The following is a 15,164-nucleotide window of genomic DNA, read 5'->3' as shown; positions in this document are numbered from 1 at the left end:
TTTGACATACCAGTCGTTTTTTCAGCACCGAACAAACTTTCTTCGCTCTGTAAGAGGATAAGCCGATTAGGAGACGAATCGGATGTGACACGAGAGTCATGCAAAAAACGACATGTCACCAAGTTCCGCGAGTGCGCTACCAGTGTCACGTATAAAATCCCCTTGTCATGTGGTAAGGTGTACGTTGGCCAGACGGGGAGATGCATTAATGATAGGGTCAGAGAGCATGCGTTGGCAATCAGACAGTCCCCGTCTGGCCACTTAGCGGTTCATTGTGACCGTTGCGATTGCGGGCCCAACTCTGAAAAGTGCAGCCCCATCTTTGGTGACACCTGTGTCATAGGCCATTATAAAACAAAAACGGCTAGAGAAATTCATGAAGCTTTCCTGATTAGGTCCCACCACGACAATAATTGCATAAGCGCTCCCTCTTTGTCATTGACTGATAAAGAATTCTACTATTTGAAAAACCAATGACACTGGCATTTGAGGGGGGTGTGTTTTTGGACCTTATCTGTTGTTCTGCCACGTGTGCCTGCTTTTATATTATATTTTTCCTAAATTCTGTCTTCTAAATAAACAATTCAGTTGAAAGTTACGCCGCGTCCTGTCTAGTTCTACCTTCGTTTTGTCTGTCTCTGTTGTTTTGGCGTATTACACCATGATGCAAAACCAACTAGCCCAACTAGCCATCCTCATTCGTTTATGGAGGCCGTGAAAGTGACCGGTTCATAACCTCACTCTAGGCTGCTGATATATCTTCTGCCAGGGGATCAAATCTTAGTAGATAAAGGCTTCACCATTGAAGACATGCTGCCTTAAGGAGTTAAACTGTCACATCCTTCATTCAAAAAGCAGAAAAAGCCGCTCTCAGATGCTAAAGTGGTTTACTCGCGTCGCTTGTCTAAACAGCGCATTCATGTTGAAAGGTCCATTCGCCGCGTGAAGTGTTTCCGGTTTTTGAAGTATATACCCTCGTCGATCTTTACAAGAAGCAATTGTATCGACAACACCTTGACTGTCATCGCAGATATCTGCAATCTGCAGCCATCGCTCATTAAGGAAGACTGAAATAAATGTCACTCATAAGCAGTGGTCCCTCTGATGAATGTTTACTTTTTTTGACACTTTGGCATTTCAGAAACCTGCATGCTGGTCAACAAGTGCCGGCAGGTAGTGTTCGAAATAAAGTGATTTCAGTTTTGGGAACAAGCTCTTAATGAAGGCCTTGCTATATGGCACTTTAGCAAAGTAGCCCTTCTTCTCAGCAAATGCCACAAAGTCACATGAGTGTTGCCCAGAGCAATACAGTTGCAGCTGCACTTGTGTGTAATCTGCATTCTTCCCTTTGGGCGAGAGTATAAGCTCTGGGCCATCATACCTAACGTCATACTTGCCAGATGCAAAAAGGCCCTCTAGAGAGCCATACTTTTTTAGAGTGCCTGGTGTCGGGCATTTGATTTCAACTAACACGTTGCCAGCTGTTTTCAGGGCGTCAGGGCTGGCCGCCAGTCATGGGTTTCTTTCGTGGACGGTCAAGCCGCAGAGCCGTACCACGCAGTCCTGGTCCTCTTCATACTAGGCCCTGGCTTTCGGCTAGGTTTTCTTGCCATGTCTGCCAGAACAAAACACAAAACAGTAAATTTATCAGCATCATTGCTCACGCTCTCTGCACTTTCGACGCCAAGCTGACAGGGCAACGAAAGCAACACGGTCGCTGAACCAATAATCTCCTTCTTTTGAAGGCTTGACATTGCTCCCTGCACGTGAGTAAGCCCAGACACAATGCAAAACCATTGGCTAACTGATCCAACAAGCAGGTAACTTCCATTAGCCCAGCAGTGAATGAAGTAAAGCAGCGAATCGTTTATTACGACATGCTTGCTTATTCTGATACTGGCATGTAGCCGTCCGTGGCCTGGGACCTGTTCAGACTGCTCAATTATCCACTTACTTCGAATCGCATCAAAGTCAGAATTGTCAGACGGCTACTTTATAACGCGTATCATGTTGTAAGAATCTTTTCGCCTTCAAGCATTCTTCATGCTGAAGTAATCAGTTTTAGTGCCTGCTCCCAAGCATTCTGCACTCCCATGCCCAATGCATCTGAAATGTTTTTTTTTTTTCTTTTATGAATTCTTCCACCGCCACATTAGCCTAGCAGTGAACGAAGTAAAGCAGTGAATCGATATTTCGGACATGCTTGCTTATTCTAATATTGGCACGTAGCCGTCGGTAACATTGGGGCCCGTTCAGACTGACCAATTATTCACTTATTTCGAATCGCATCAAAGTCCGAAAAGTCGGACGGCTACTCTGTAACGGGCATCATGTTGTAAAAACCTTTTTTATGGACACTTTGTAGTGTTCTTCACGCTGAAGTAATCGATCTTAGTTCCTCTACCCAAGCATTCTGCGCTCCCATGCCAAGTGCATTTGAAATGATTTCAGTTTCTTTCATGAATTCTTGACATGTATCGATTTCTCATGCTTGCTACTATTTACGCGGGCTGATCATTTAATTCTGGGAGTGATTTCCTTTCGGGGAAGCTATAACTCACAGTAAAGTGGCAACAAGGCAGCACAGATGACAACTCTGTGTTACCTGCATAACCGGAAGCCGTCATCTCCCCACATTTGCTCTGCAGAAACCTCTAAGTGAATGACTACATGCAGTATGCGTAGTACTTCAAGATCGAGGAAGAAAAAGTTAAGCAGCGTCTGTGCATCCATTTCTGTTTCCGCCTTGGGAAAACTGGTGCTGAATAGTATGAAATGTTGCAAGCAGCTTTAGGAGAGTCCTGCCAAAGTCGATCAATGTGGCGATGCAGGCGAGTTGGCTCACGATTTCAAACTGGTAGCAGCGCGCAAAGAAACGGAGACGCATGGGAGACATGGACAGGACTAGCGCTCAACTTCAACTAAACATTTAATGAAAATAAAACACCAAGGTAAACAACCAGACCGTCACTGCATCAGCATGTGCTGATTCAGTGATGGTCTGGTGGTCTGACACAGGCAGCATCAACTGACTGTTCCGTTTGGTGTTCATGCTGGTATATGAATGCAGCTTTCGCAGCATGTCGAAAGCATATGATTCAGCAGAAGTGTTGCAAGCTGGGAAAGTTGGTATGATGACATAGTGAACAAAACAGCACACAAAAAGACAAAGACAGAGAGAAGGAACCTGCTCAACACACAAGCGCTGACTCTCAACTGAATTTATGCACAAAAGGAAGAGGACGTTGTGAAAGGCATGCAGGGCACACAGTGCGTGTCACAGGTGACACAACACCATTTAACTACAGTGTCTTTACCCCGTAGTCGGATCTAAAAACATTTGAACGTAAACATTTTTTTCGACGGAAATCTCTATGGTTAGGAAAAATATAGTCTGACTGAAATTCGAAATTCTAAGCAAATTTTAATAAAAAGAAATAAAAAGTCCCCAATGTTTTGAGACCAGCTTGGTCCCTTTGCCGCGGGTGACTGTGGGTTGGACAGAGTGGAAAACCACTTATCTAGGCCAGTTGCGATTTCTGCGTCTGAGTTTTTCCACAAAGCGACGAAGCCCTGACACATAGACGCTTGGGAGACTGCCGGACGACCTGTTAATATTTCCTTTTGTTGTCTCGATGTACCAGGATTCTAGGAGCAAACGTTCACGCCAGCGTCCTTCCGTGCCCAAGATCTCGCTTTTGTCGAAGGACATGCGGTGACCCAGTTTCGCTGCGTGTTCAGCGAGGCCACTGGCTTGAACGTCGTTCTACTTCACATCTTATTTGTGGCGTCGGAAGTGTTCCGGGAAGTTCTCGGTTTCACTCACGTAGGTTGCAGGTCATTCCGCACACGGGATGCGCTAGATGAGGCCTTAATATTCCTCCTATCCCGGTCTGTCCTTGGGGTATTGAAGTCGGTGACGGATGGTGGACACTGGTTTGTGAGTGACCGCAATCCCATGTTTACGAAGGACGCGTCCTATGGTCTCGTTGACGTTCCTCACGTATGGCAGGCACAGACGGCTCGAAGGAGCCAGGGCTGTGGAGAGGCGGGGACGGCGCAGCTTCTTGTAGACTCGATCAATCAACCTTTTGGTTTAGCCTTTGTTTTGAAGGTCGACCTTGATCTTGTTAACCTTTTCTCGGAGAGACTTCTCCGTCGAGCACACAGACATGGCACGTTTTAACAGCGCAGTGACCACGGACATCTTGTGGGTTGTGGGATGGTAAGAGTCAAAGTTCAAGTACCTTCCGGTGAGCGTAGGCTTCCTGTACACCGAGAAGGTAAGTTTGTCTAAAGTCTTTTTTACGCTGATATCCAAAAACGTGTATTGAGAAGCAAGCTCTTGTTTTGTTCGTGCCGAAGCCGAAGATATTCCTTCGTTATGTGGACGATTGTTTTTGCATCGTTAAGAAGACCGAATTTGATCGTCTTTGCCAACATCTACATCTGGTCGAACCTGCTATTCAGTTCACGGTGGAACGCAAGAAGGATGGATGGTGGGCTTCCGTTTATGGACATCAGTCTAAAGAAGACTTCAGACAAGCTTGCCTTCTCGGTGTACAGGAAGCCTACGCACACCCAAAGGCTCTTGAAATTTGACTATTACCCAAATGATGTCGGTGGTCACTGCGCTGTTCAGACATGCCATGTCTGTGTGCTCGACAGAGGAGTCTCTCTAAGAAGAGGTCAACAAGATCAATGCCAACCTTCGAAACAACGGCTACTCCAAAATGTTCATTAGTGGAGTCTACAAGCTGCGCCGTCCCCGCCTCTCCGCAGCCCCAGCTCCTTCGAGCCGTCAGTGCCTGCCATACGTGAGGAACGTCAGCAAGACCATCGGACGCGTCCTTAGTAAACCTGGAATTGCGGTCACTCACAAACCAGTGTCCACCATCCGTCACCGACTTCCCCTCCCCAAGGACAGACCGGGAAAAGACAAATCCCAATGCCTCAACTATCGCATCCCGTGCGTGGACTACCTTGCAGCCTACGTGAGGGAACCCAAGAACTTCCCGGAACACTTCCGCCGCCACAAATATGATGTGAAGAAGAATGACGTTCAAGACAGCGCTCTTGCTGAACAGATTGCGAAACTGGGTCACAGTGTGTCTTTCGACAAAAGCAAGGTCTAGGGCGCGGAACGACACTGGCGTAAACATTTGCACCTAGAAGCCTGGTACATCTTGTGGGTCGCTCTACTATACTGCTGCCCAATCGGTCCCTGCCTGGTCCGCCCTCCCAAGAAGTCACACGAGCAAGAATGAATTCAAATCACTTTACTGTTTCGGCTGGTCGCTGTGCCTTGCCGTTGCAGTCCTCGTCCGTGTGTCTTGCCCCAGTGCCTGGCGGAATCCCTCGTGCACTCTGTCACGCGCACCGGGCCGCCGGCCACCGCTCCTGCCCCCTCGCGCGCCGTCGTCCTCCTCGGCTTCCCACACTTCCCCCCCCTCAAGGCCCGGTCTTCGGGGGGGCCCCGGGTGCTCACTGGTTTTGGCCGAGGAGTTGTTCTACCTCGGCCATGATGGCGTCGTCGGAAGTCGAGGGGGACGGAGGGGGCTGGTACACGACACTGGCCCGATGACTTGGCCCGCAGGATGTGGTGGCGGCCGGTGTTGTGGGGGCCGTCGTGGTGGCGGGTTCGATGGCGGCGGCTGCGGCAGCCGGTGCGGTGGCACGGTTTTCGGGAGGCCGGGCTGGTTGAACGGAGGCCAAGGCAGCGGGAGCCAGGAGGTCCGGGCGGCTTGCCCTCAGGGTCTGGACCGCTGCCGCCACGTGGTCCAGGAGGGGCTGTGCCTCCAGCAGGTCAGCATGGAGTCGACCTGCTTCGTGGGTTTCCAGATGTATTATGGGGACCCCGCACAGCCAGCAGGTGTCAGGCGCTCCCAAGACCCGTGGCGCCGCCGGCTGCGTGTGGCCACGGAACGGGAGTGGGACTTGGTGGTCGGGCTGGCCAGGCGTTGGTCTGGGTTGATGCTTCCAACGCCGACGGGAAACGAAGTGGACCGCCCCTCCTTCCTCCCACGCCGTCCACGTGGCCACGGTGTGGCAGGGGGGCCGACTCCAGGCAGGTCCCCCGGTCGTAGACGGACCCGCTCCGTGGTGCGGGGGCTCCGTCGCGGACGGCCCTGCCTGGTGCCGCGATGTTGCTGCGGACGGCCCTGCCCCGTGCCGCGCAGGCCTGCCGGCTGCCGGGCTCGCGGTACCTGCGGAGCCCGGGCGGCGCTGGCCCGCTCCGCCGTTCGGCCATCCCCGGTGTTGACGCCTCCCTGGGCGGCCGCCCCGAGGGTTTGGTCGACCGGACCACTGGGGTCCAGCCGCCCCGGGGCCTGGCCCGTCCGGTGGGCCTCCTGGGTGTGGCCCCCTGGGGCGGTTTCTCCAAGGAGGCATCCTGTGTAGAAAGAACACTGTCAGACACCGGAAAATCATCACTTTCTGTGGCCGAATGTGGCGGCGGCGGTAGTTTTCATTCACTATGTTCCCCATCGCGACGGTAATACCCCTTCAAGTCCGCGATGTGAACTGGACCCGACTCCTCATTTGTATCACACCGAGTGAGTTTATAAGTAAGCCGTGACATTCGCGTCTTTACCTCATAGGGCCCTTCCCATCTGTGAGCAAGCGATGCGGCGAAACCGCTAGCTGCGTTACTCAGAGGGTGGGTTCTTCTCAGGACCAAGTCACCAACCTTGAATTCCAAGTGCCTATGGCTCCTGTCATACTGCGCCGCTTGCTCGATCCTTGCGGCATCAAGATTCTCTCTAGCATCGTGCAGCGCCCCAGACAAGCGGTTCGTTAGCTGTTCCGCATACCTAGAGAGCGGGCGTCCTGGTGTTCCTTGGTTGCTCCATAACTCGTTCTCCAGCGGAGACGGGATCTCTTTACCCAGGTTCAGAAACGCTGGCGTGAAACCAGTCGATCTGTTCACAGTATTCCGGATGGCAAAACCCATCTCAGCGATGTGCTCATCCCAGTCTCGGTGTCTCTCCGTTAGCGCGATCAGCATGCTTTTGATATTCCGATTCACACGCTCAGTGATATTGGCTTGGGGATGGTACGGTGTTGTCCTCTTGTGCTTTATGTTCAGCGCCAAGCAGGAGTCCACGAACACTTTACTAGTAAAATAACTAGCGTTATCACTAATGAGACACCTGGGTGTGCCGAAGCGTAGGAAAGTATCCAGTAACTTTTCCCAGATCCGCTCTGAAACCAGCTTCCTCAGTGGGTACAGCTCTGCCCACTTTGAGAAATGATCGGTAATAACCAAGAGGTACTGGTTTCCCCGCGGACTTCTCGGCAATGGGCCGATGATGTCGCAAGCGACGATCTCCCACGGGTAGTGACTCTCCACCGACTGCATCAAGCCCGGAGGCTTGCCCCCTCTGGGCTTCGCTTTCTGGCAGGCTGGACAGCTGCGGGCGTATCGGAGTGCGTCTTGCCTCATCCCCGGCCAGGTCCCGGCGCGGCATAACTTATGAAAAGTCTTGCTGCCACTGCCATGACCTGCCAGAGCCGAGTCGTGGAAGTACCCGATAAACCTCTTCCGTAGCTTCCTGGGAATCACCACCCTGAAGGGAGACTCATTACTCTCCCCTTCATCGATCGTTGGGATGTAGCGAAGCAATAAGCCGTCTTCGCCCAGCAGATATGAATCAAATTGATCATTAACTCGACCGCCAGCCTTCCCGGTGTCGACCGCAATTTCAGCCAGTTTACCCAACACCCGCTGGCAAAAACCATCTGCCTGCTGGGCCTCGACAAGCTCTTCCTTGCTGACCACTTCACCCCAAGCGACGATCCTTTGCTCCTTCGTGCCGCGCGCTAAGGCTGCTACGAGTGCCGGTTGCTTCGCCTCCTCCCAACCGTCCGTGAGGGACCTCACCCCTGCATCTGGAGACATTCTCCTGTTCTTCCCGCGCTTCTCGTTACACTCTGGTTGCGTCACCTCCTCCCAACCACCATTCTGGGGCGCCCGAGAGAGCGCATCCGCGACCTTGTTGGTCGATCCCTTTCGGTACTCAACCGTGTACGAGTAGCGCTGCAAGGTTAGTACCCAGCGGGCCAGCCTTCCCGCGGGCTCTTTTAGCCTCTGAATCCAGGTAAGTGCTGCGTGATCAGTCTGAATAACGAAAGTCGTACCGTCTAAATAGAGGTCGAACTTCTTCAGAGCAAACATGACGGCCAACCCCTCCTTTTCCGTCACGCTGTAGTTGCGTTCCGACGGTGTGAGCGTTCGACTAGCGAATGCCACAGGGCGCAACTGTCCATCGTGCTCCTGTAGCAATACTGCTCCGACACCGTAGTCGCTCGCATCTGTCTGCACAACAAAATGCCGATTAAGATCTGGTAACCGAAGGCTAGCGGTGCTTGCTATTGCCCTCGCGAGAGACGAGAAGGCAGCACCCTGCTCTGGACCCCAGACCCACCTCGAGCCTTTCCGGAGCAGCAAATTCAATGGCCGCGCCAGCTCCGCGCACATCGGGATGAACTGCCGGTAAAAGCCAACCATCCCCAGAAACCTTTGAAGGCTCTCTACATCGTGCGGTGGTGGATAATCGAGAATGGCCCTCAATTTCTCATCGTTCGGCTTCAGGGTACCATTGTCTACGACAAAGCCCAAAAGATTTACCTTTGAGGCGGCCAGTTGCACCTTTTTTGGATTAATTGTTAGACCGGCCTCACTCATTCGCCTTAAGACGATCTCGAGATGAGTTAGGTGCTCTTTGAACGACTTGGAGAATACCACAACGTCATCCATGTAGGCCATGGCGAAGTTAAATTTCGCATCGCCCAGCACGATGTCCATGAGCCGTTGGAAACTCGACGGCGAGTTCGACAACCCAAACGGAAGACGCGTAAACTCAAATAACCCCCTGTAACAGGTGAACGCCGTCTTTTGGACATCGTCTGGCGCCACCCAGGGAGTTACACCGCCACCCAGGGAGTTACACACTGGAACGAGAAGACAGCTATCCACCATTTTGGAGAAGACAGCGAATGGGTTGACTGTACCTCTCGGTTGCCCGTCGTCGAGAGCCGGTAGTCCGGGCCCGTCGACCCTTGTTGTCGCCCGTCGATCAGAGCTCACAGTCGGGGTCCGTGTCTAGGCCTGCGGATCGCCTTTCCCACACCACCGCTGCGTAGGCTGGCTGTCCCGGGCTATAAGTGCCCGAGTCTCGCTGCGGAACCACCCCGGGATCGTCATAGCCCAGGTCATATGGCCCGGGCTCGCCGTTTCCACCGGTCTTGCTCCAGACCTCGCTGGTGGACCGCTCCAGGGTTCGATGGGCCAGGCCAGGCAGCCCCGGCTCCGTCGTTCTTTTGTCCAGCTTAGCTCCAGCCTCGCTCAGCACGCAATCTGTCTCGCGCCAGCTCGTGTCTTCTCCGCCGACCGCCTGTCACGTGCCCTCTGCCTTGTCTTTCACCCCCGGCTCCCACACTCTCCCCCCCTCAAGGCCCGGACTTCGGGGGACTTCATGAGCCTCAGGGAGCCGCTGGGCTTCATGGGCGGCCGCTGTTGCTGTTGCCGGAGTGGCCACGTTGCAGCGTCCGAAAGCGGCATAGGTGGTGGTGGCTAGCGAAGCCGGCAGACAATGCCGACCTGTCTGTCGCTCGCTGTCTCACTCACCGCGATGCAGCAGGGGGCTTGCTCTAAGCTGGTCCGGCCGACGCAGACGGACTTGCCCCGTTCCGCTTAGAGGTCACAGCGGGCTTAGAACTGCCCGCCTGAACCGTTCGTCAGGCAGAACAACTGTCAGCCACCCTGAGCACTTGGGAAAACGAATGGGCCCGTCTTCCCTCCCGGTGGGCTTCCTGGGTTACGCCGTCTATGGCCATCTCTCCAGGAAGCTACTCTGCGCAGAACAAAGTGTTAAAACAACACACAACGAACAAATACTCTGCCGCAGATTGTGGCAGTGACCATAGCCTCCACCGCCAAATTGCTTGCCGACGGGTTCGTCCACCATGCGGCTAATTGAGCAAGTCTGCATCCCAGATCTCGCTCCTGGGTCGCCAAGAACACGGGATTTCTAGTGTGTCCTATCGCAACCTCATGTTATACGTGTTCCCCATCGCGACAACGGTAGTATCCTTTCAAGTCAGCGATGTGAACCGGGCAAGCCTCCTCGTTTGTATCTCGCCGAGTAAGCCTAGACGTAAGACACGACGTTCGCGTCTTTTTACCTCGGGTGCCCTTCTCACCTCGGAGCAAGCGATGCGGCAAAACCACTAGCTGCGTTGCTCAAAGCGTGAGTTTCCCTCAGAACAGGTAACGATGGCGTAAACCTAGTCCATCTTTTGCGCAAGCGAAGGGATCCAAAGCCTGTGGCGGGACGACCATATTCCATACCCGCGCTCCACAGCGGCTACATATACCATGTGGTACTCGATGTAAGCGTCAGCGTCCCGTTCCGTCCACGTGCATACGAGCTCTAGGGACTGCTCGGTCCTCGGAGGGGGCGGTAGCTCAGCGAGCAAACCCGCTTAAACCGTCCACGCCTCATGGCAAGCTGGACAACTACAAGCCACCCAAATGTCTACCGCCTCATCCCCGGCCAGGTCGTGACGCGACATAACTTATTAAAAGTCTTGCTGTCACTGCCACGACCGGCCAGAGTGAAGTCGAGAAATTATCGTATAAATCGCCTCTGCCCTTCATGGATTGTTGGAGTGACGCGAAGCAACTAGCCGTCTTGGCCCAGCGGTTACAAATCATACTACTCCTTAACTCGCCTGCCAGCGTTCCCGGTGTCAACTGCAATTTACGCCAGTTTACCCAACACCCGCTGACAATCTCGACCGCCAGTGCTCCCGGTGTCGACTGCGATTCCAGCAATCTTTCCGACACCCACTGACAAAACCCCATCTGCACCCCGGTCCTCGACAAGCGCTTGGTTGCCTACCGCATCACTCCAAGCCTAAATCCTAAATATGGAATAAGTCCTGGCTGTGTTCCCTCCTGCCAGTCGCTATCCTGCCTTCCAGCGAACATGCCGTGGCTCTCCTCTGCCTCCGAAGACGACGTTCTTACACCATAACCGCGCTCCTCGTGTTCCCCCCGGTTGCGTCACCTCCAGCCAACCACTATTCTGGGGTACCCGAGAAAGCGCATCCGCAACCTCGTCCTTCGAGACCTTTAAGTACTCGATTCGAGGAGACACCTGCTGAGCTCTGCTGTGAGACAAGTCACCATAATTCCAACATACTTTGTCTCAACGGGCATCGTTAGCGTTAGTGAACAACCCGCTCAACGAATCCATGGGACTCCCTGGGGACGATTAGAAGCAGAGGCATACCAAATGGGCCCCACGTTGGGCGCCATTTTAATGTGGGTTCCTTTACGGAGGTCCACTACTAATAATCGCGCCCGATCGGTATGCGCTCCGCCCGCTACCCAGGGAATCACACATGGCAACGAGAAGACAGCGAATGGGTTTACTGTACCTCTCGGTTGCCCGTCGTCGAGAGCCGGTAGTCCGGGCCCGTCGACCCTTGTTGTCGCCCGTCGATCAGAGCTCACAGTCGGGGACCGTGTCCAGGCCTGCGGATCGCCTTTCCCACGCCAGCGCTGCGTAGGCTGGCTGTCCCGGGCTATCAATGCCCGAGTCTCGCTGCGGAACCCCCCCGGGATCGTCATAGCCCAGGTCATATGGCCCGGGCTCGCCGTTTCCACCGGTCTTGCTCCAGACCTCGCTGGTGGACCGCTCCGGGGTTCGTTATGGCCCAGGCTAGGCAGCCCCGGCTCCGTCGTTCTTGTCCAGCTACCAGCCTCGCTCCGCGCGCACTGTCTCGCGCAAGCTCGTGACTTCTCGGCCGACCGCCTGTCACGTGCCCTCTGCGTCGTCTTTCACCCCCGGCTCCCACAAAACGTTTGCGTAAACGTTTGCACCTAGAAGCCTGGTACATCTTGACAACCAAAAGTAACACCAACAGGTCGTCGCGCAGTCTCCTAAGCAAGTATGTGTAAGGGCTTCGTCGCTTTATGGAAAAAACCGGACGCAGCGATCGCAACCGGCCTACCATAAGCAGCTTCCCCCTCCGTCCAACCCACAGTCACCCGTGACCAAGGGACCGAGCTGGTCCCGAAAGGTCGGGGAATTTTTGTTTCTTTTTATTAAACTTTGGTTAGAGTTTCGACTTTCAGTAATCGATGTAAAAACAAGGTTTTGGTTCGGTTTGATAGTCTGACCTAAAAACAAGGTTTCGGGTTAAAAACAAACCAAAACCTTGTTTTTAGATCGGACTATGGGGCAAAGAGGTTGTACTTAAATGGTGTTGTGTCGCCTGTGACACGCACTGTGTGCCCTGCATGTCTTTCAAAACGTTCTCTTCTTCTTCCTTTCGTGCATAAGTTCATTTGCGAGCACGGTGTCAGCGCTCTTGTGTTGTGCATGTTCCTTACTCTCTGTTCTTTTCTTTTTGTGCGCTGTTCTGTTCACATGATTGAGCGTTTTGCTGCTCTGAGAGTACTCGAATAATCCATGTCTGCCCCAACATAAACCTGAATACATGCCTTGTGTTCTCGTTCCCACGAAAGGTATTGTTCAGACGCCTGGCAATCCATTTCTCTGGAGAGGCCGTCTTTGGGATGGACCCAGCTGTGCTGCTGGCACTTATCCGCAGTTTTTGTGCGGTCTGCCACTGGCTGCTGTCCTAGCCCCGGGTCTGCTCCTCCAGCGAAGCTATCGCTGCTGCGGTCAGTACCACGTTGGCCTCGTAGAAGCTCTTGCATGGGCCACGGAGGAGCTCGCCGGAGTGGCAACCATGGGACTGTGGGCCTAAAAAGTTGTTCACACACAATACATCAAGGAATGAAAGGAAGCAATTAAGTTGTTTGGCATTACCTCTCACAACTTGAAGGGGAACACTCTTCAGTCGGGCGTCCATGACAGATGCCAGGATGGTCCCCTCTATGTTCCTGAAGCCAGAGCACTTGAAATGTTCTTCGACTGCCCTATGACTGTCAAATTGGGGGAACCCAGCCTTGCCCAACTTGAGTCCGTAGATGACTTCTAAGGTTGCGGGTACCCAGTTCTTTGCAGTGGTAGCGTTCCACTTGCACTGTATATCGGTGCATGCTGACCCAGTCAGCCCTCTACTTGATACTTCTGCAACCTTGAACAGAAGTGCTGCTGCGTGTGAGCACGACTGACCTTGCCCAGCCATACAGGAGCAGACGATGCTTGTGATGACATTGTCTGTGAAGGTGACCTGTGTCTCGTACAGTTTAGACACTGTCTGTGAGGACCTGACTTCGGATTTTAGTTCACAGAGTCCAGCTTTTTGACGCACGAGGATTGCTCCGACGTGGCCAGAGTCCAACAAGTTCAGCGCCTCGACAAATCCCTTGAAATTCTGCGATGGCTTGCCATCGATATCTTGCCTGGTAATCATGTACTCGTAGGTAACTGTAAAAAAGGGTGTTTTAATCAAGCAGCTCAAATTCAAAGTACATTTTAAATTTTACTAAGGAACGAAGAAAAAGGAGATGAGCTTTAAGCCTCTAGGGCACTAAACCTGCAACTCGGGCGAGTGTTTCACAGGGCAGTGCATAAGAGCGTTCAAGTCTCCGAAGCATGCACCCCATGAAAAATCCGAGTGCTGCATTACTCAACTACACCCAACAAATTAATGCTACATAAGGGGCACTGGAAGATGTGGCATCACGTGGATAGCATTGAAATATGCCTATGCTTCCAGCTTCTGCAGCTGTGTGCGGAACTAGTCAAATGAAGTAGACAAAACAATTGACCGCTTTTAATCTACTAGCTCAGCAGAAAACTCAGTCATGCACTTAAAAGAATCTAAATTTCTTCATATCCACAAATTACCACCGTCTCGTCCAGTTCGCCACATTATTACCCTTCCTTAAATTTCCCGCGTGGCTTCGCGGAGCAACACCACTAGACAGTCATCAAATTAGCGTACACAGTGCGACACAGCACGAACAAGCCGTAGCCGGATATTCTTAATTCACTTTGACGAATGAACAGCTACCACCGAAATTTGTCAAGTGATAGAAAGGGCTCATATGGGGCACCAACTTAGGTGGTAAAACTTTGCCTCCCTTGTTTCCAGTGTGAAGCAAAATTAAAAGAAAAGCGCCGGAGTTGTGCCCGCGCTAGCCGTGTAGCAATGTGTGCACAGCGCGACACTGTCAGCGCCAACATGATAGACGCTTTTCGAATTTTACTTCGAAATGGTATTAGTGGGCACAACATTTTACCGCTTATATTAGTGCCCCAGATTAGCACTTTCGATGGCGGTAGTAGTTTTCATGACAGCGTCTCGATTCTGAGAGAAAGACAGCAGAAACCAGCGATTGCTGTTCGCGTTAAAAGTGTCACGCTCTGTACGAACGCACCGCGAATGATAGATGAGCGGTACACTTTACACTTCTATTCCGCCACACAGAAACGACGTTTAACACGATTACCGCTCAAATACTTAGAACGCTAAATTTAAAACGGCGAGCTAGCGACAAGCGGAATAAGTATTGTAAACAAGACCGAATCCGCAGATGATAACTCGCTATCGCGGCGTCGACCGCTCTCAGCACATCACTGGAATGCTACCCATTTCAGTCATGTCACACGTAACACCAGTTCACATCTTTGATACTTATATGAGCGCTGAATCTTCGGCGAAAGCTTCAGGTCGTCCACCCATGGAAGGGCCATCGCGGCCGGTCGTGATCGCGGCCGATGATCGCGTCACACGAATTACCGCTGACTCCGAACGCAGAAAAACGTAAAAAACAGACTTCAAAACCGATTCGCACAATACCAGAACACAACTATATAAAAAGACAACGTAGGACAATGTAATTTAAAGGAAAAGAAGGACGACAAGCGTGGAAAATATGAATCCGGCAGCAGCACAACAAGGCGTACGGAGGAAGGTGGAGGGGTACGGAGCGGAAAATGAAGCAACCTTATGGCGGACGGGTCACGTGATCTAAGATGGCGGCGCACATAGAAATTTGCTTGAAATGGTCTATACTGCGCGTGCCGTGCATCACTCGCTTGGCGCAAAAGTAGTACAGCTTTGCCTGGCTCTGACGCCAACGCTACAGGGCCCCGTGCAGTCGCGCAGATTTGAGCGTCGTTCAATGCTGTACACGCGCGCTCTTCAATTCTTCAGGAATGCTCCGCTCCTCAGCA

The 15,164-nt window shown here is 52.6% G+C and overlaps 1 pseudogene; it reads right to left on the bottom strand.

Annotated features, from left to right (window-relative positions):
- Positions 1-1,137: 1,137 nt before the first annotated feature.
- LOC115315778 lies at positions 1,138-13,857 on the bottom strand (annotated as a pseudogene).
- Positions 13,858-15,164: the final 1,307 nt, after the last annotated feature.

This window comes from Ixodes scapularis, unplaced genomic scaffold (assembly GCF_016920785.2).
Source record: "Ixodes scapularis isolate PalLabHiFi unplaced genomic scaffold, ASM1692078v2 PGA_scaffold10__122_contigs__length_95168666, whole genome shotgun sequence".
Classification (NCBI taxonomy): domain Eukaryota; kingdom Metazoa; phylum Arthropoda; class Arachnida; order Ixodida; family Ixodidae; genus Ixodes; species Ixodes scapularis.
The sequence above is the reverse complement of the archived record's forward strand: the minus strand, read 5'-3'. Positions and strand labels throughout refer to the sequence as shown.